Genomic DNA, 20,540 nt, shown 5'->3' with positions numbered 1-20,540 from the left:
CTTACTCTTCACCAACCAAATTGTACCATCCCTTATACCCCTTTGTTCATGTTACCAACATCCATTCAAACACTCTCCTAAGCACTACAATATTTACCTGCATTTCAGTCTCTACCAAGCCCATTTGGTCCACATCATTAACAGTTTTTAGTCATCTAAACTTCTTTATCATCACAGATTTATTTGAACAGATATATACCAATATATTCGGTCTCCTTTATCTCAGACTAACTTGTTCCATGACACCAAAAGCTCGGCCAACCACCGGACCTACACATATCAAAAAATTGCTTTGTTCTCTGTATTAGGGCTTTGTTGTTGTATAACAAATAACAATTAAGCAAAGCTTGCCGAAACCGGTTTGGCTCAGTGGATAGAGCATCGACCTGCGGACTGAAGCGTCCCGGGTTCGATTCCGGTCAAGGGCATGTACATTGGTTGCGGGCAAATCCCCAGTGGGAGGTGTGCAGGAGGCAGCTGATCGATGTTTCTCTCTCATCGATGTTTCTAGCTCTCTATCCTTATCCCTTCCTCTCTGTAAAATATCAATAAAATATATTTAAAAAACAAACAAACAAAAAAAAAAACAAGCAAAGCTTATTTTGAAGCTCAAACACTTACATCAAGATCTGGTCTATGCCATTCTCCAAATTATATTTATGTCCTCTATATTGACTTTATCCTCAGTTTGAGAAGGAAACACAAATCTCCTCATATAAGTTCCAGAAAATAGAGAACTTGTTTTCCCAGTTATATCAAATAATTCTGAGGCCTGCATGGCATTGGCCTGCATTGGTTCAAGTGCCTATATTAAAAGCATCACTGTGTTGTTGCTGAAATAATATAATGAAAAGTTGAAGGCAGCTCTCCCAAGGACTAAAGGGCCAGCAGGCACCATTTTTCTCTACACAGCCTGTAGATACAGGCCAGAAACAAATCCGAGTTTTCATTAACCTGGCTAGCACCACTCTCACCCCACCCTAGTGATACTGAGACCCCATCCAGTTCAAGCCTATTGCTTGAATCTCAGAATTTAAACCACACAAGCAACTGGCGTGCTAGCTCACACTGCAGACTTTTCTAAAATCTCTCAAAAGTCTGCAGAACCCAAACAAGCAGTGGCTGACCTCATCATGTCCTTTACCTTCTGAAACGTGGCCTCAGTCAGGCAATAGTGCCAGCTTACTTTGCCAGCCCCGCCACGGCTCCAAGCCCAGCATAGGCAACCAGAAACCCCAGATCACTTTGAAGCTCCTACTAGGTAGCACTATAACAGACACATGGAGTGGCTGACCCTCCCAAGAGGCCCCACAACTAATGCAATTGGTAGCCAGCTTCAGACCATACCAGAGAATCACCCAATTAGTGCCACAAATGACACAGCCAAAGGTATTCAGCAGGCACTACCTATCCGCTACAGTGAACCCTGCTCCATGGAGTCAGTCCCTGAACAACAGCTTGTTCACTGTAGCCAATGCCATTCCTATTAGCCACTTAGACTGAGGATCAATCCCACCCACCAACATGCCAATAGCAATCAAGGTTCACCTACAACAAAAAAGTACACACAACCCACACAAGCTATATGTACCCTTGGAGCATATAGTTCAGGTGAACAGGGAGGTTGCACCACTGGATCCTAAAGGACATCTTATTCATAAGGCCACACTGTTATGACTGGGAGATATGGCAGATATAACTAATACAGAAAAGTAAACAGTTTAAAATATGCCAAGATTTAGCATAAAAAAAATCACAAACAAAATGTGAAAATAAGTGCAATCAAATCAAAATAACAAATAAATAATCAGAAAGTATGGAATCTAGCTGAAAAATGCATTTATTTCATTAAAACTATAACAGAAAAGATTGTGTTAAATCAGTAATCTAAATTTGCACTTTAAAAACTAAAAAAAATCAAATATAAATAAAAATACACATGTGTGTACACATGTACATATACACATACACACAAAGGAAACTATACAGTTTAAATAAATTAAATAAAGTAGATAAATCAATAAAACAAAGTTTATTTTTGAAATAATATCAAAGTTAACTAGCCCTAGCTGGTTTGGCTCAGTGGATAGAGCATTGGTGTGTGGAACGAAGGGTCCTGGGTTTGATCATGGGCACATGTCTCGGTTGCAGGCTAAATCCCCAGTGGGGGGCTTGCAGGAGGCAGCAAATCAATGATTCTCTTTCATCATTGATGTTTCTATCGCTCTCCCCCTCCCTTCCTCTCTGAAATCAATAAAAGTATTTTTTAAAAACTTAACCAAATATAACTAAATTGACAAAAAAAATAAAAATAAATAATCAAAATCAGGAATAAAAGAAGGGCTACTATTACTCTAAGTACCTTAGAAATGAAAGAGGTTCTAAGAGATTATAATGACTAACTTCATGCTTACCAATCTGACAACTTAAAATGGACAAATTTCTACAAAAATGTACATTAGCAAAAACTGACTCAAGAAATGTAAAAGGAGAAAAACAAAAATCAGGGTCAAGTTATGGGGTTTTCTCAGCATCAGAAGAGAGGATAAATGAGGAAGAAATCAGGTTCATTTTTAAAGAGACTAGAGTTTCACAGAACATAATTAAACACAATGGATCTTCTCTCCACAGTCATTTTTGTACTATAATTGATACGGACGGCAAAAGAGGAAAGTTTTTCATTTTCCTCAAGTTCAGATGCTGGGGCTTATTTCTAAGTCTTACCTGCAGCATCTCTACTGTTGACCCCTGCAACCGATGCTCCAGATCTGAGATGAGATCTCTCAACAACTGTCTGTGATGGAACATCATGCTCTCAAGATTATCTCCCTTCTCCTCCAGCTTTTCCAGCTCCATCTGTTCCTTATAATTGTGGATTCCTCTCAGTTGTCTAAGATAATCCTTGACATATATTCTCTTCTTTTTGTATTTCATTTTTCAGGAATGAGAAAGAGAGAGAGAGCCTCAGATTACCAGGCAGAGACTGGAAGCCAGAAAAAGAGTTACTTGATTTGGAAGTTCTCAGAGGGAAGGAACATGGAAGCAAAGGAGCAATTCTTGGGGAGATTTATTTCTCCTATTATTTCCTCTTTATCACATTCCAAAATAATGCCCTCATGTCTGTGTTATTGAGACCAAACCTGAACCAAAATGGGACACCTGGGTGTGGCTCAGCTCTCAGAGCTGCCCAGGACAGTGATGTCTCCATGCATTACTCCTGAACCCAACCCCACCTTCTGCCTATGTTGAACACCTGGAACAGAGCCATGAGCCATTGGCAATTGTCTTCCCCTGGAAGAGTTAAAGGCTCAATAATGACAGAAATGAACACAGAATTCCTTGACGATCCTCACCAGAGAGTCTCTATGAGAATAACTAACCTACAAACATCTGCATTAATTTGTAACATGTTCATTTTCAGTCCTGCCCCTACCAGAGAAAGAATAAAGAATGGCTAATCAATGAGTATGGACATATCAACTGTCAATAAATAAGAAGGAAAGGAGTCCCTCCTGACTAGAACCCAAAGACCTACTTGTCCAGATTCTTGTCTAGCTCAGCGGTTGCCAACCTTTCAGACCTCAAGGACCATCAGTGGTCCGTGGACCACCAGTTGGCAACTGCTGGTCTAGCTATCTCAGAAAGAGTCTTTTCCTACCTTCCAGGAAGTTGTCTCTTCTTTGAGGTCAGCTATCAGTTTCTCAGCTTCCATTTGCTCTGCCCTCAGCGTATCCAGAGCTTCCTGGAGCTCATGCTGTGAGAGAGGAATCAAATCAGGGTCAAGTTATGGGTTTTCTCAGCATCTGAAGAGAGAATAAATGGGGAAGAAATATGGTTCATTTTTAAAGAGACTAAAGTTTCCGGAAACGGTGAAATAACAATTAGAATCTATGATTTGAAGGAAAGCTGAGGTGGTGTTAAGACTCAGATGATAGAAGTCACCATTACTATGTCAAGAGAAGACTGATTCTCTTTGCCCTAGAAGGAAAAACTTGATCCTATGTAAGGAAAGAACTTAGGTATGAAGCCACCCAACTGCCCAGTTACCCCTCCTGTCCAAAGGGACAATACAGATTTGCTTGTGCACCAAGCCTCCACCTATTAGCACAAGGCATAAAAATTTCTCCTTCTGATTTACTGTCTGCTCATCATTTGTGTGGAATGAACAGAAATGTTCTTCAGGTTTTGGAAGGTAAACATAGGGGAAAAAAAGTGATCACAGGCCCCAGGGTTATGGTAGCAAGGGAATTACAATACAGTCAAATGCAAAAGTTGAGATTTCCCATGAAGTGCTATTTTCTGCCCTGTCTTCCCTCCATCCCAGTCTGTTACCTTGCACAAGTGGGCAATCTCCTCCACGAGGAATGTGTGGTGACCAAGGTGCTCTTGAGACCGCTCACAAATCCAGCAAATGACCTTCCCATGCTCCTTGCAAAAGAGCCGGAGTTTCTCTCCATGGTACCTACAGAGATATCTCTTCTGCTCCTCCTGTGGGCTCAATGTCACCTCCCTAAGCACCTCCACTATGTTGGCCACATGTCGATTTGGACGCAAGTTCTCAAGCTCGTAACTGCTCCGGCATACAGGGCAGCTGCTCTCTTCTAGGTTTATCATGGACTCTATGTTGTTTGCAGTGATGCAGGTTTGGCAGAAGCTGTGCCCACAGTCCAGGCTCATGGGGTTTTTTAGGAGATCCAGGCAGATGGGGCAAGTCACCTTCTTCTCTATGTTCACCAGGATTCCTGAAGCCATCACAGCTGCTCCCCTGTTCCTTCCTACCTATTCTGAGCTGAGGCTCTTCTTGTTCACTGATCTCTGCCTGTTTGGAAAGGTTAAAAAGGGGCAGAGTAAAAACAGTGGGAAGAAATGTCGCTAACTGTGTAGAAATCTAGGAAGGACAAGAAAAGTTAAAGGGACAAGGAAAGAAACATGGTGACTGGCAAAAGGACTTTTCATAACAAATTTAAATACTTTTATTTAATCTGACATGATAAATTTTTTATCTGTGCAATGGTTATTGTCCTTTACTTTTAGTGAACAAAAGAATGACTTTAAGGCTTTTATACTAAACTCTTTGTGTGACCCAACATCTCTCCCACTTCTTCTTTCCTATGCCGAACACATCCTCAGTGATAAAAACACCAAAACCACTTATGGATCTGCTCTTCTCTCAGCAGGCAATGCTGCCCCTGCTACCAGTAGGACTCACTCTCATCCTTCATTTAACTCTCTCCTTCCATGTTCCTTCATCAGAAAGACCTGCTCTGACTTGCTTATTTATAGTGTAACCATTACTATCATTTGCTGTGTGTTTGAAATGATTTCTCTTAGTATTATGACATAACACGTGACAACGTGTTTATGTAAATGGCCAGAGCAAACCCTTCATCAGATGGGTACATAGTGAGGGACTTACAAAGATCATTTTCAGCACACTGTTTCAATGAACCTAATGTACTCAGGGTCCCCCTTCAAAGGTTTGCTCCTACCTTACAGAGTTAATCTAAGACAAAACAGGTAATGGAACCTGCTGGGAAGTCTTGTGCTGATAAATACTAAAATTTTATGTTTGCCTGAAAATATGCCAAGGACATTGATAGGAACCTAATGGTTTGTATCTATGTTGATGGTGGGGAGGGAAATAGCATAAATATACTCAAAGGCCCACACGAGTCACAAATCTGAAAAAAATAGAAATGCAGATGAAATAAATATCAGTCTTGCAAAAGAAATCTCAATATATTAGGCAAGATCATTTAACCAATTTTTCATCACTATGCTTTAAAAACAAACAACTAAAATAGTACCCATAAGTACAAATATGAGTATAAACAGAGTTTAAAACACTATGACCAACATTCACCTGGCAAGTAACAGTAAGTTAAATCATCAACCATATATATTCAAAAAAACTAATTTGAAAAACACTACTAGAGATGTGCATAGTGTTGGGAAATCAAATAATGAGGGCAGATCAAGGGTTGTCCAGCAATTGAAATTTGAATACCTAAAGGTTGAACTAAAAGCTCAGCATGAAGGAAATATGGCATATGGGAGAGAGAAAAACATATTTGATAAAAGAAATGACCTGTTCATCAAAGATGCACCACCTTGTCTGAGACTGAAAATGCCAGTGTGGCTGGTGTGAGAAAACTGATAAGCTTTTGGTATCACATCCAAGATTCAAATGAGAGCCTGCAGTGGCCATATCTGGTACTTCCCCAATTGTGTAACATTTAGGGATTCTTTTCCAGAGCAAGAGTAATCACCAGTGTTGGGTGTAGAGTATTTGATAGATTGAGTGTGGAATTGGGAAGATAAGTAGGATGAACAGTTAGTTGCCCAGAAGAGCGATGGTGATAGTTTTCAGGAGAAGATGAAGGACATGCAGAGCATGTGATGAGTGAGACATAGGATAAGGTAAGAGGAAAGGATTGGCAGTTAGATTGGATAACTGAGAATAAGGGGTTAACATCAGGCCTGGGCTCTTTCTTGCTATAAAGGTAATAAACACAGAGTGGTGACACAGTGAAGCTCATTCTCCCATTTGAACTCAATATGGCCCTGTGGCTATAGTCTCGCCTTAGGAGTAAATAAATGGGACTACGAAGGAATAAAGAAAAGATCTCAGTAAATATTAATGTATTGATGGATGCCAAAGTTTGATGGTAAAAGAAAAATCTGCAGTATGAGATAATACATTTTCTCTTTTCTCTGTGCTCATAAGGAAAGTTATAAAGGCTTCATGGAGATGAATTTAGACCCCTGTAACAATATCCACTGGTGCATTGCTCATCATACATGAAGGGAACCTGATAAGGAATGGGGCTGAAGGTGAACAGAAGTGTACTGTGGCTAGTGGTCCAGACACTGAAAACAGCCCAGAGGTCATATGCAGTTAGCACTGGCTGAGAGACAGTGGTCTAGATCAGGCTCTGATGAACAGCAGGATCAAACATAGACATTGTATCAGGGTAGATATCATTTAATATCTACCCCTGTTTTATGACTCCAGCATGATCCAAACTTGGAGTAGGAACCTTGAATTATTTTTCATCCCATCCAAGATTCAAATAAGAGATGTTAGCTTGAAGTGCAGGCAGTCAGGGTAGGGATCCAGTAGGAAACAAAGGCAGGTGAACATGGCAGTTTGAGCAAGCCTAATCAAAAAACCAACTGTGCTCAGAGCGGGAGGCATGGGAAACAAAGGGAGGGCCTGCATTAACAAGGTGTACTGATGCATAAAAGAGAGAAAATTCAGGTCCATTGCTAGACAAGAACAATAAGGGAATCAGTCAGGTGTGACACAGGCAGGTATAGAGCAGGCTTGTAACAAATATATACCCCTAGAATACAAGGCTTTATGGGAAACCCATTATTTGGGTCCCCTTCCCATTGGGGAGTCTGAATCTGCTTGTAATAAATTTTCCATGCTTTTGCTTAAAACTTCTGGTCCAAAGAGCTCATTCTTTGGTACCCTGAGTCACAACCCCAGGAAAAAATACCTTGCTCACCTTTCCAGTTATCACAAACAATCCTGAGACCCATCAAGACACTATAGAGGAGGGAGGAACAAGGTATGCATTCTGCCTTGGGGCTGCAGAATTTATTTAAGGTGGGGCTACAAGAAGCTAAGGTCAAAGCAACTGCTGCCACAGGACACAGAAGAAAGTGCAGAGGAGCTTGAGTCCTCACACATGGAGTTTGATCCATCACTACCTAAGCAGAGACCAGGGTTCCACAGCAGGCAGGGAGATAGATATGGGAACAGGAGTGGTGTCTGCGCTAAAAGGATATCATAAATGCCAAGTCCATCCTTGAGGACTTAGGGGTTTGTGCCCCACATCAGGTTCCCTGGGGACCTGTGCCAGTGACCTGAACCCACATAATGTCTACTTTTAAAAACCAAAAAGTCTTGCCCAGCTGGTGTGCTCAGTGGTTGAGCATCGATCTATGAACTAGGATGGTAGGGTTTGATTCCCAGTCAGGGCATATGCCCCGGTTTTGCCCCAATGAGGGGCATGTAGGAGGCAGCCTATCCATGTTTCTCTCTCATCTTTGATGTTTCTAACTCTCTCTCCCTCTCCCTTCCTCTCTGAAATCAATAAAAATATATTAAAAGAGAATCTTCCTTTAAACAAACACACACACACACACACACACACACACACACACACACACACAAATATATACTAGCAAGGCTTTGCTTATGCCCAGGAGAGCCCTATGGTTGTAGGGCACAGGAGATTCCTCTCTTAAAGGGCTCCTGCACAGGACCAAAAGGCCTTATAAAACTTGTCCAGGATCCCTTGCAAAAGCAGAAGTTTGGAAATGTCAATATCAAACCTAGAGAATTTTTGTGAGTTTATTTGTGCCAAACTGTCAACAATTGCCAGGAAACAAAATCTCAATGGACTGAGATAATATTCCAGAGAGGCAGTTTTACATGTTATTTTATACATTATAATAAAAAAAGAAGAGGCAAGTGGATTACAAGAAATCCAAGGGTGATAGATTAGGGAGGTGGGAGAAAACAAAGGGGGTGGAGGACAACCTCTGGGAATGAATGAAAAGTAAAACATCATTTACACAGATGGATACAGGGTAGTAAACAGTCAGCAATTAATAACATTGACAATGAGAGAATTTATGATCTCCACCCTGGTGCATTGGTTGTGCCCTGAGGGGTCTGGAAAAAGGAGTTAACCTGACATTCCAAAGAAATGTTATCACAGATGTAAAAAACGATAGGCTCAGTTAAAGTAAAGACTGACTTTTGTCTGGGAAGATTCTAGCCTAGGACATGTCTACCCACTATAAACTGCCTTTATTTTACCCTTTAAAAAAATATTTTTATTTATTTCAGATGGAAAGAGAGATAGAAACATGAATGATGAGAGAGAATCATTGATTGGCTGCCTCCTGCACCATCCCTACTGAGGATCAAGCCCTCAACCAGGGCATGTGCCCTTGGCTGGAATTGAACCTGGGACCCTTCAGTGCGCAGGCTGATGCTCTATCCACTGAGTAAAACCGGCTAGGGCTATTTTACTTTTTAAAAAATACATTTTTATTCATTTCAGAGAGGAAGTGAGAAGGAGAGGAGATAGAAACATCAATTATTAGAGAGAATATTGATCAGTTGTCTCCTGCACGCCCCCTACTGGGATCAAGCCTAGAACCCGGGCATGTGCCCTTGACTTGGATGAAACCTGGGACCCTTCAGTCAACAGGCCAGCACTCTCTCCATTAAGCCAAACTGGCTAGGGCCATAAACTGCTTTTAGTTAAAAAGTTTTCATTTCAGACCATCCTTTGTGGTTACTTTAGGCCTCTGAGTTTGCAAGTCTGCCACATAGGTCTTCCCTGAGCTTGTCAGGATAGTATGTGGCCCCTTCTCCTCCACAAGAAGTATCCTGATCATGTGTGAAGGGATCTCTCTCCTGCAGGAGTGGAATCCTGTTTAACTCTCACCTGAGGCAGAGACTGAGGGTGCAGGTAACATTGGAGCTCCACCCCCTACCTTGGAAGCACAGGGCTGCATCTACCTCTAACCAGTTAGCTCTCCTGGGTGCATCGGCCCCATCTTCCTACTGCAGCCCTGCAGCCAGGGCTGACTGGGGAGGGCCCTCAGGGCCCACTCTCCTCCCCTCACAGGGCCATCACCCCAGCCCCACCATCGCGACTCTCCTGGAGCCACTCAGCCATCACTGCCCAGATGGAGTCATTGGGCCCTGGCAACCCTCACAGGGGACACCCCTTCAGCATCTGGTTCTCATGGCTTGGGTTGGAGGGGGTGTGTTTCCATGCCTCATGGTCTGAAACAATGGAAGACAGTTCTTCGCAGGCTACCACCCCCCTCACCCCCAGAACAGCACAGAGAGCAGAGCAAAATTCACCCCCAATCTTCTAGGAAAAAGACCTACTCACTTGTTCTGGAGTTTCTGTGTGAAGAGCTGATGTGGTGAATCCACGACTCCTTGCCTGATGTTCTCAAAGAGAATGCTGAGGAGCAGAGCGGAAAAATAAAGTTTAATTCTTAGGGGAGGGGCAGAAAAGGAGAAAGATTTATTGACCAATGGGAGGCCTTCACATAGGGCCCCTGGGAAATAACAAGGTTTTGAGCCTGGGGTCAGAGGGGCCACTGACTACTCCCTTAATCCTATCTCAGTTCTTCTCCCTGAAGCTGTTTTCATGGCTCTCAGAGTAATTCATCCTTTGTGAGACAGGACTGTAAGCCAGCACAAGCAGAATAGAGAAACTGAGACCAGATAGTTAAACAGCAGTTGGCAACTATCAAAAAAATAAAGATGCGAAGCAGTTTGCAACCATCTAGTAAACCTTATGCCAAGAAGTTTGCAGCCATCTAGTAAACCTTTTTTTCCCTAAACCAGGGATATTTAAGGTAAATGGTTTACACTTCTCCTCCCTAAACAGAAAGTAAATAGTTTAAATCGCCCCTCAGGGAGACAGATAACAGAAATCCAATTAGTGCCATTTGCCAACCACACCCAAGGACAGAGGAAGTTAAGAGAATAAACCTCATTTTGGTACATCTGCATAAAGCTGATGAATATTCCATTGAGATCCTCCACTGGGACCTTCCCTAAACACCCAGCCTTTAAAGTCCCTCAAAACTAAGGTCCAGCATGCTATCTCCTTCCCAGGAGAACTCTCATGCCTCCCCTACTCCCCATCTTCCCCCACTGGCATGCCTCTCCTAAACCCTAAGGGACTCCAGGAGGCTTGTAATCAGGGCAGCAGCAATTCCTCTCAGACAAACTCCCTGAATCTGTCCCCAAAGCCCTGTTTTCTCTGATTTAGTGAACCAAACCAGACCAGCCTAGGCTCATTTCCCCAGTCTTTTCTTGTTTCACTGTCCCAGCTTTAATAAATGTCCTCTAAAATTCACCTGGACTCACGTTATGAGATTTTTTCTGCAAGAAGTAAAAAATTTACACATTACCAGCTGGCGCTAGGCAGACCCACCAAGGGTCAGGTTCCCTTTCTGGGAACATTTGGAGAACTAGGCTGACCTGAACTGTGCACTGTCACTCACATCAACCTCATCTTGTTCCCTTAGGGGTGAGGTGTCATGAGGAGGGAATGAAATACCTCCTTTACCACAGGGAGGCCCCTCACTGAAGGCCCACCTGAGGCAGTGATCCTGGCAGCTCTCCCCTGTCCTGTACCTACCAGCTAAGCTAAGTGAACCTGGCCAGTTTGTGTCCTGGCAGTCCTGTGAGAGGGCATGGCTGCCCAAATCTGAAATGACCTCAGGTGGTCAGCCAGGGGGGCTATCACAGAGTGGTAGCACTGTGATGCTGGCTTTCAGAACCTGGATTCAATAAGGACAAGATGACACTTTTCCTAAATGGACTGCACAGATCAAACTGCATGATGTATCAGTTGATGAGCAATGTTTTCTAATACCATTTAACATATAATCTTTATAGTCTTAACATAATAGAAATGAAACAGGAAAGTAATTGTGATGAATAATTTTATGAGTCAGCGTGACTGCCTCCTGGGTGCCCAGATTAAACATTATTTCTGGGTGTGTCTGTGAGGGTATTGTTTCCAGATGAGATTAGCATTTGGATCTTTGGTCACAATAAACTAGATTAAGGGTCTAAGCAGAATAAAGAGGCAGAGGAAGAAAGAAATAAAGGTGTTCCTTTTGCTTCCTGCCTACCTGCTTGAGTGGGGAGATAGGTTTTCTCCTGCCCTTGGACTAGGACTTAACATCACTGACTACTCTGATTGTCAAGCTGTTGAACTTGGAACAAATTACACCACCAACTATCCTGGGGTCTCCAGCCTGTGCAAGGCAGGGCCAGGAACTATTCAAATACCATAACCACGTAAGCCGATTCCTCATAATCAATCTTCTTTAGATATATGAAGGATATAAATAATATTAGTTCTGCTTCTCTGGAGAACCCTGGCTAATAGAGTATGAAACAATTCTAAAGCTGTGTTTAGTGGAACAGGTAAATTGTGATAATGATTATGGTAATGATGGATGTTTGATCTGTGGAAGCCACAGGATGGCCAGCAGGGGAGGGCAGTTGGGAGGGACCAGGCCTGCAAGGCAGGGCAGTTGGGGGTGATCAGACCTGCAGGGGAGGGCAGTTAGGGGCAACCAGGCCTGCAGGGTAGGGCAGTTGGGGGTGACCAGGTTGGCAGGGGAGGGCAGTTGGGGGTGATCAGGCTGGCAGGTGAGTGGCTAGGGGGTAATCAGGCTGGCAGGCAGAAGCAGTTAGGGGCAATCAGGCAGGCAGGCAAGCGGTTGGGAGCCAGCAGTCCTGGATTGTGATAGGGATGTCCAACTGCCTGTTTAGGCCCAATCCCACTGGGTCTCAGATTGAAGAGGGTGCAGACTGGGCTGAGGGACAAACACCCCCCATGCATGAATTTTGTGCACTGGGCCTCTAGTTAAAATAATAAAAGGGTAATATGCTAATTAGTCCAGACGTCATTCCCTACGAAGCTGGGGCTGGAGGGAAGCCAGCCTGGGTCCCAGGTGCCTGTGGGCAGCTGAAGTGAAGTCCAGGTCCTGGGTGCCTGCTGGTAGCTGGAGTGAAGCCCAGGTCCTGGGTGCCTGCGGGCGGCTGGAGGGAAGCAAGCCCAGATCTGTGGAAGGATTGGAAATGAAGGAAGTGATAGACAGGGGATGGGGTCTTTGAATAACAGAGCTCATTTCTTTTGAACATTGCAATCAATACCCCTATGCTGTGCTTGTCACTCATGAAGTCATACTCTGAGCTCTCCAAAACCCTCCAGATATTATCATATAATATACAGGCAGTCCTTGGGTTATGTCGGACTCGATGCATGTTGTTTGGTGATTACATCGCCATCTCCCATTTATTTATTTAAAAAAAAAGTTCTGTCATTTTGTCGTATGTACATATGTGCTTTATGCTTTTTTTTTTTAAATATATTTTATTGATTTTTTACAGAGAGGAAGGAAGAAGGATAGATAGTCAGAAACATCGATGAGAGAGAAACATCGATCAGCTGCCTCCTGCACACCTCCTACTGGGGATGTGCCCGCAACCAAGGTACATGCCCTTGACCGGAATCGAACCCGGGACCTTTCAGTCAGCAGGCCGACGCTCTATCCACTGAGCCAAACCGGTTTCGGCTGCTTTATGCTTTTTATTATTTACTGTATTTACCACAAGTAAAGGTCAGGAATTGTTATCTTTCTTTTAATTTTTTTTTACTGTTTCACTTCATTACTGCTGTGTATGTGCTCCATGTGAGTGACGTAGGTGCTTGTGTAGGTGGGTTCTGACTTAAGGCAAAAATTGCTTTACGCCGCACCCTAGGAGCGGATCTCCGACATAACCTGAGGACCTACTGTACCTAAAATTACATCTATTCTTAATATCTCAGCATTAACCACTGTGCTCCATATCATCCTGTCCTCTTCTGGAAGTGTGTTGGAATGCAAAATGGTAGAACCACTTTCAAAAAAATCCGGCAGTTTGTATAACAAGAGACCCTGAAATGCAGTGATTCAGTTGACAGCTAATAATATGCAGGCAAGTCAAAGTGAGGTTTCATTTCCACTGTAGGAGATATTCATTTCAACAGCCTCCTTAACCTGTAGATCAACATTATAAACCCTGAGAAATGAGGTGAAAAAAATGTATATATTTAGAGAGAGAGAGAGAGAGGAGAGAGAGAAAGAGAGAGAGAGAGCGAGAGAGAGAGAGAGAGAGAGAGAAAGAAAATTAAGCCTGGAGGCACTGGCGTGTGAGAAAGGCAGCCAGAATCTATAGTGTATGGACAAATAGACACTTGGAAGGAGGGCACATTATTGAAGGCTTTTCCTAATTTTAGCAATATACAGACTTGTTGGCTGGACGAGTAAGAATAATTTGAGGCTACTGCCGCAGTGTGGGAGCACTCGCTCCTCAAACCCGCACATACTTCTGAATCCTGCTTAGAGGGCCAAGTGTCAGAGCAAGTTCCTCCTTGAACCCTGCTTGCTGAACTGTTAGGAATTTGGTTCCTCCTTTATCCTCTGCTCAACTACGCCAACTTTGGAGTCCCAACCCCTCAGCCAGGGGCTGGACCTCCTGGGACGCTGGGTCTTGGAAGGCAGAGAAGACATGAGAAGTTGTGGATAAATAAGATAGTCTTTATTGTAGAAAGTAGTGGCCATATAGCCATTGCTAACAAGGAGCCGCTAGACAAAATAGTTTTTCTAAGCAAAGTCCCTTACAGTAGCCATACACTGGCTAGGTAACTACATTTTTCCCATACAGTAGCAGCAGCCTCTGTACCCACAGCCATTATCTGAGCTGTCTCGTGCTGCCAGTTGGTCAGTAATACATCTTCCCCATAATGCATCTAACATAGGAGCTAGCCTATGTTATTTTATGTTACTTAGACAAAAGAGGTTTCTTTCCAAATAGTGACAGCAATCATTTGGATTATAGAAGAGCGTGCTTGCACAGTGCATAGATTGCTGTGTTCTTGCACCTGCAAATGGCATCTTAGCCTTGAACATTCTGATTAATATTCCCACGCTCTGAGTGGTCTTAGACATCCCATGTACTGTGAACAAAGCTTCTATACTCTAATTGGCTTTGATCATCTGGCATACTCTAGACAGGTCCCCATACGCAGCTAGGAAGTGTTAGAACATCTTTAAAGATAGATCCAGTGGAAGAAATTCCAAATTGTACGTAAGAACTCTGATCAAATGTCTGAACTACACATAATTGAGATAGATGACAAGCAGCCTAATTAGGCCTAATGGAACTGATCACACATTTCAGCTCCTAAAAAATGCAGGGGAGAATTTAGAATTTCAGTTCAATGAAGCGAAATTACTGAAAACAAACAAAGAAACAAACAAACAAACAAGAATTCAGAAAAATTAACAAGATCAAGAGTCTTTACATCTTATTCACAGTTCCCCTGAGGGGATTTTAGATGCAATGTAAAATTATTCAACATATGAAAAAGTAGAAGACATGGCCCATATTCGATAGAAAGGCAATCAACATGGCCAACTCTGAAATATTCCAGATGTTATGTTTAATAACAAAGGCTTTATAGCAGCTGTCTACTATATGTAGGGTGAAATATGTAGAAGAAAATATGCTTATAATAATCACCAAAAAGGAAATGTCAGAAATCAAACAAAATTAGTTTCTGGATTTAATTAAAATATTAAAACTACAAACTGCAAACTGCAATCAATCAAAAAACAAATCCAGGGTTGACTTCAGAGAAATTTAGAATCACAAAGAAAAACTAAAATTTAAAGTAGGTTAATAGAAATTATCCAACATGGCTGGCCCTAACCATTTTGGCTAAGTGGATAGAGCGTCCGCCTGCGGACTAAAGGGTCCCATGTTCAATTCCGGTCAAGGGCATGTACCTTTGTTGTGTGCATATCCCCAGTGGGGGGTGTGCAGGAGGCAGCTGATCGATGTTTCTCTCTCATTGATGTTTCTAACTCTCTATCCCTCTCCCTTCCTCTCTGTAAAAAATCAATAAAATATATTTAAAAAAAAATAAATTATCCAATATGAAAATAATGAACATGTCCTCAATAATCTGTTAAAAATATCAAAGTAATAACATAGGCTTAAACCACAGAACAACTACTAAAATTCAAGAGTAATCCTATATAATAAAAGGGTAATATGCAAATAGACTGAACGGCAGAACAACCGAACAACCAATCAAAGCATAATATGCTAATGATATGCTAAGGCTGCTCAGCTGCTCATTATGACATGCACTGACCACCAGGGGCAGATGCTCTGACCAGTAGGTTAGCTTGCTGCTGGGGTCCAGCCAATCAGGACTGAGCAAGATGGGCCAGACACACCCTGGAGCCTTCCCGCAGTCCCTCCCCTGCCCCATCGTGCACCAGTGGGGTCCCTCAGCCTGGTCTGTGCCCTCTTGCAATCCAGGACCCCTTCAGGGATGTCAAAGAGCCAGTTTCAGCCTGATTCTGCAGGCCACTCTCCTTGGGAGGACGCCAGATGCAAGGCTCATGGCTGGCGAGTGCTGCTGTGACAGCGCAAGCCTCTCCCGATCAGGACTAATCTGGGTGAGAGCCCGTAGCAGGCACAGTGGGGCCAGGATGAGCGGGAGTGGCGGGTAGGAGCTGCAGCAGCGCTGGACTTTGGGTTTCCCAATCCCTGCAGGCCACCCAGAGAGATACCACCTGTGCATGAATTCATGCACTGGGCCTCTAATAAAATATAAAGGATTTAAATGAAAAACAAAAGGTAAAAATTGTATGTTCATTTCAATCAATGCTGAAAAGCATCACACAAAATTCAATACATGTTCATGATAATAATAAATTAGAACTATCAATCTCATAAGAGAAAATAAGAGAGAGCCTTCAGTTAAAATCATATTTACTGGTCAAATATTAAATAAATTCTATGGTTGGGAACATTTCAAGAAACATATCAATACTCACTCACTATAGTCATCATTGAACTGTAGACCCTAGCCCAAAAATTAGGTAAGAAAAATGAATTTTAAAAAATTGGAACAAGAGAAATTAAAAATCTTTATTTGCAGATGATAGAAAATTTGTGTAGAAAATCAAAATAAATTTAGAAGAACCTACTAAAATTAATAAGTGAATTAAGAAAGCATAGGACCCAAGACCAATATTGAAAGGCAATTATACTTTACAAATAAACAATGAGTAACTAGAAAATTAAATTTATTTAAAATAATGTCCCAAAACAAACTACTCTGGTAAGATAAACAATACATCAGTTTCCATGCCAAGGTGACTAAATGAGTCCTCTGGTATGGGAAGTTCATGGCACTATATGTATGTATAAAAACCAGGCCTATATTTGGACAATATGGAAAGATTAAGAGTCAGAATCAATAGATTTCCTTGTTATAAATCTTGGGCAAAATAGATGATTGATCATTGGGATCTGATATCATTAGGTACAGATCACCTATCTCTATTCCAATAGGTATATCAGGTCCCCAAGATTTAGAAACTTCTGGTCATTAGTTAATGATATCTCTAGATTCCACTGCATGCTCAGTTTCCATGGATGAACCTACAGGATGAAGCCTGCTTATTCTCTGAAATTCTACTAAACCTCTGTCTCTCAGATTTTTATTATGGACAACTATCTTCAAAATTAATGTCACAAAACTGTCCTAAAACCAAGACATGTGAGTATTTGCCTCTCAGAGGTGCAAAGGTGAGAGAGAAATAAAACCCTAGATCTGATACTTGAATCATGAGAAAATCCACACTTGATGCCCAAAACTTTTTATTTGGAGTCCAGAATCTTTCCTCAGGACATTTGCTGAGAAGAAGCAATGTAAATGAAAGGTACATACTGGCTTCATACTCTGTGAGGAGAGGGCTCCAGTTGGGGCAGTGGATGCTGTTTTTTCTTTTAAAAAAAAATATTTTGATTGATTTCAGATTGGAAGGGAGAGGGAGAGAAAGATAAAAACATCAATGATGAGAGAGAATCACTGATTGGTTGCCTCTTGCACATCCCCCACCAGGGATCAAGCCCACAACTCAGGCATGTGCCCTTGACCAGAACTGAACTTGGGACCCTTCAGTCCGCAGGCTGATGCTCTATCCACTAAGCCAAACCAGCCTGGGCTTTCCTTTTTTTTTTTTTTTTTTTTTTTTTTTAAAAAAAAAAAAAGATGTCTTAGCCTGAAGAAGTTTTCCTTTGTGTTTTCTAACTCAGGAACTTTTTTGTAACTTGTTTCACATCTTAAACTGGAAGCCTAGACATTCCAGGGGGTGAAAACCCATGAATAGCCTTAGCGAGATACCTGTTGTATACCTGTTCCACAGAGTTCAGGTTTTTCTTAATGAGTTCTGGTTTCAGTTATCGTGGCAATAGGGTAAAAGGAAAACAGAGGTCAAAGGGAGTATAAACAAGAATCAATTTCCCCCGGTGTCTATGAGAAAGGCGTGTGCAAGAGAGAGGCAGAGACAGAGAGAAGTTGTATGTACCTATCTAATAGATAGTTATCTATTCCGTAACTATCTTGGAATTCCTCTCCCACCACAGGTTTCCAGAAATGGAGAACTGAAGAACTGCTTGTGAGACAGGGACCAGAGCAGACACTGGCCAAGTAGCCCAGTGTTTCTATTTCTCTTGGCTAATAAACAGGTTGGGAACAGTGGGAAATGAAAATTCCAAACACGTACTGCAGGAACACTCCTTCCTGTAGCATCTGCCCTGTTGTCTCACTGGAGGGGAGAAGAGGCTCTACTCACTCCTGAGGACAACTGCAGGCCTCAGTTCCCTGGAAAGAGCAAGGCTGGCCGGGAAAGGGAAACATTGACCTACATACCTAACTGCTGAGGAGCCCATACAGAACCCCTGACCTGCCTCTGTCACTGGAAGTCATAATATGAACCAACCCCTGAAACATGGAGACATGCCTGGGCAAACAGACAAAAGACTTTCTAATGAAAGAGAATTACTATCAGAATACAAAAGAATGTCAAATAACTTTTATCTAGTATATTCACTTAGATTAAAAAAGCTATTCCCATACTTAAAATAAAGGAGTTGGTAGCTACAAAAAGATAAAACTTTATTTTATAATAAAGAAATAATTATTAAGTGCACAGTACAGTACAGTTACCCATAGGCAGAATGTTATACAGTAGACCCCTAGAACATATTCATCTTGCATAACTGTTGAACTGCAATGTGATTGACAGCAAACTGTCACACAGCAAATTCAAAGAGAATGTTTAGAGAAAATAAATTACAACCTAGAATTATATACTAGAAAATGATAAGATCAAATATATTTGAAAATTTTAAAAACAGAATGTTGGGTGCAGGTTAGAAGGGGTCAATGGGGAAATAAAGTGGACATCTGTGATACTTTCAACAATAAAGATTTTTTAAAATAAATAGATAAATACAAAACGCAATGTTTATTATGCAAAAAGATGAGATTAAAAAGGATGTGGTTCATTAATCTAGTTATTCTATTTCAAAATACAACAAAGGTCTCATATTTGAAGTATATTAATATTCATTCCTAACATTCACTATTTGAACTCACAGAGCAAATTAATCAATACCAATTTGGATCACTGCTTATGTGCTAGGAAATGAGAAAGTTAGTGTAAACATTCTATTTTTCTTTTTCTTTTATCTTTGTATTGATGTCAGAGAGAGTAAGGAAGAGAGAGAAAGAGAGACATCAATGGTGGAGAGAATCATTGATCTGCTGCCTCCTGCACACCCGCTTCTAAGGATGGAACCCGCAACCCAGATATGTGCTCTGACCAGAAATCGAACCATGGTCTTCTGGTTCACGGGTTGATGCTCATCCACACTGGTCAGGCAAATGTTCTATTTTTCAATTCCCACATTATTACTTAAAAAAAAAAATAAACTTCATAGAGGAAGGGAGAGGGAGAGATAGAAACATCAATGATGAAAAATAATCATTGATTGGCTGCCTCCTGCCCACCCCACCCTGGGGATAGAGCCTACAACCCAGGCATATACACTGACCAGGAATCAAACCTTGGCCTCCTGGTTCAGAAGTAAACGCACAACCACTGAGCCATGCCAGCCAGGCTAACATAATATTTTTATCATGTTCTTAGTATTTTTATTTCTAATGAGAACTGTATCCAATTTAACTTAATCTAAATTAGGCTGGTAAATAGCAATATGAGTATGATTATGAAATTCTATCTGATTTCAAAGTAAAGGCCTTCACTGTTCAGTGTTCACTCTCTACATATCACCTGCAAGAGCACCCTGATCATTAAGTATTCAACTTGTTTTTAACCATTACCATGAGCAGCTCTTGCTTCATTAATGGCTATGTAGATTGAGAATATCAATCACTATTTCCTGGCACCTAAGATTTTCCCATGATGCTCCAGGTTCCTTCTGTAAATCAGCATTTCCTGGTTTTTCCCTCCTACCCCCATCCTAGGGAATTTGGCACCTATGTTTTCTTGGAAAGTGAACTGCAGAAACAGCACTGGAGCTGTAGAAACACAGACCCAGTTCTTATTCTGCCTCATCTGCTCATTAACCATGGAACATTGGGACATACCTCATAAGTTTATAAATTCCTTCAACTCCCTGAAGGAATTCATCCTTTTATGATATAATTGAAAATTAACTGGGATAAAGATACTCTCTATACATTTATACATATCATTATGTATATATATATTTTTTTCTGTGTGTGTGTGTGTGTGCGCGCGCGTGCGTGTGTGTGTGTTTGTGTAAGTATAAGTGCATGTACATACCTTTCCCAGGCCGTGTACTCTCTTTTACATTCCACTAGGACATGTTATTACCCCTCTATGTCTTGATTTGGGTTCTGTGCAGTAGCCACCCTAATTCATAATGTATGATGCTCTAAGGAAAGTTTGTTCCTTTACTATCCTCACCATAATTTGAAACTAATTTTAAGTGCAAGGAAAAGAAAAGTGCATAGGACAGTATATAGGGTGTTATACTTAGATGTTTCAGCACAAAGACAAGCTCTGAACAC

Source organism: Plecotus auritus (genome assembly GCF_963455305.1).
Source record: "Plecotus auritus genome assembly, chromosome: 9".
In the NCBI taxonomy this organism is placed as follows: domain Eukaryota; kingdom Metazoa; phylum Chordata; class Mammalia; order Chiroptera; family Vespertilionidae; genus Plecotus; species Plecotus auritus.
This window is presented reverse-complemented; position numbering follows the sequence as displayed.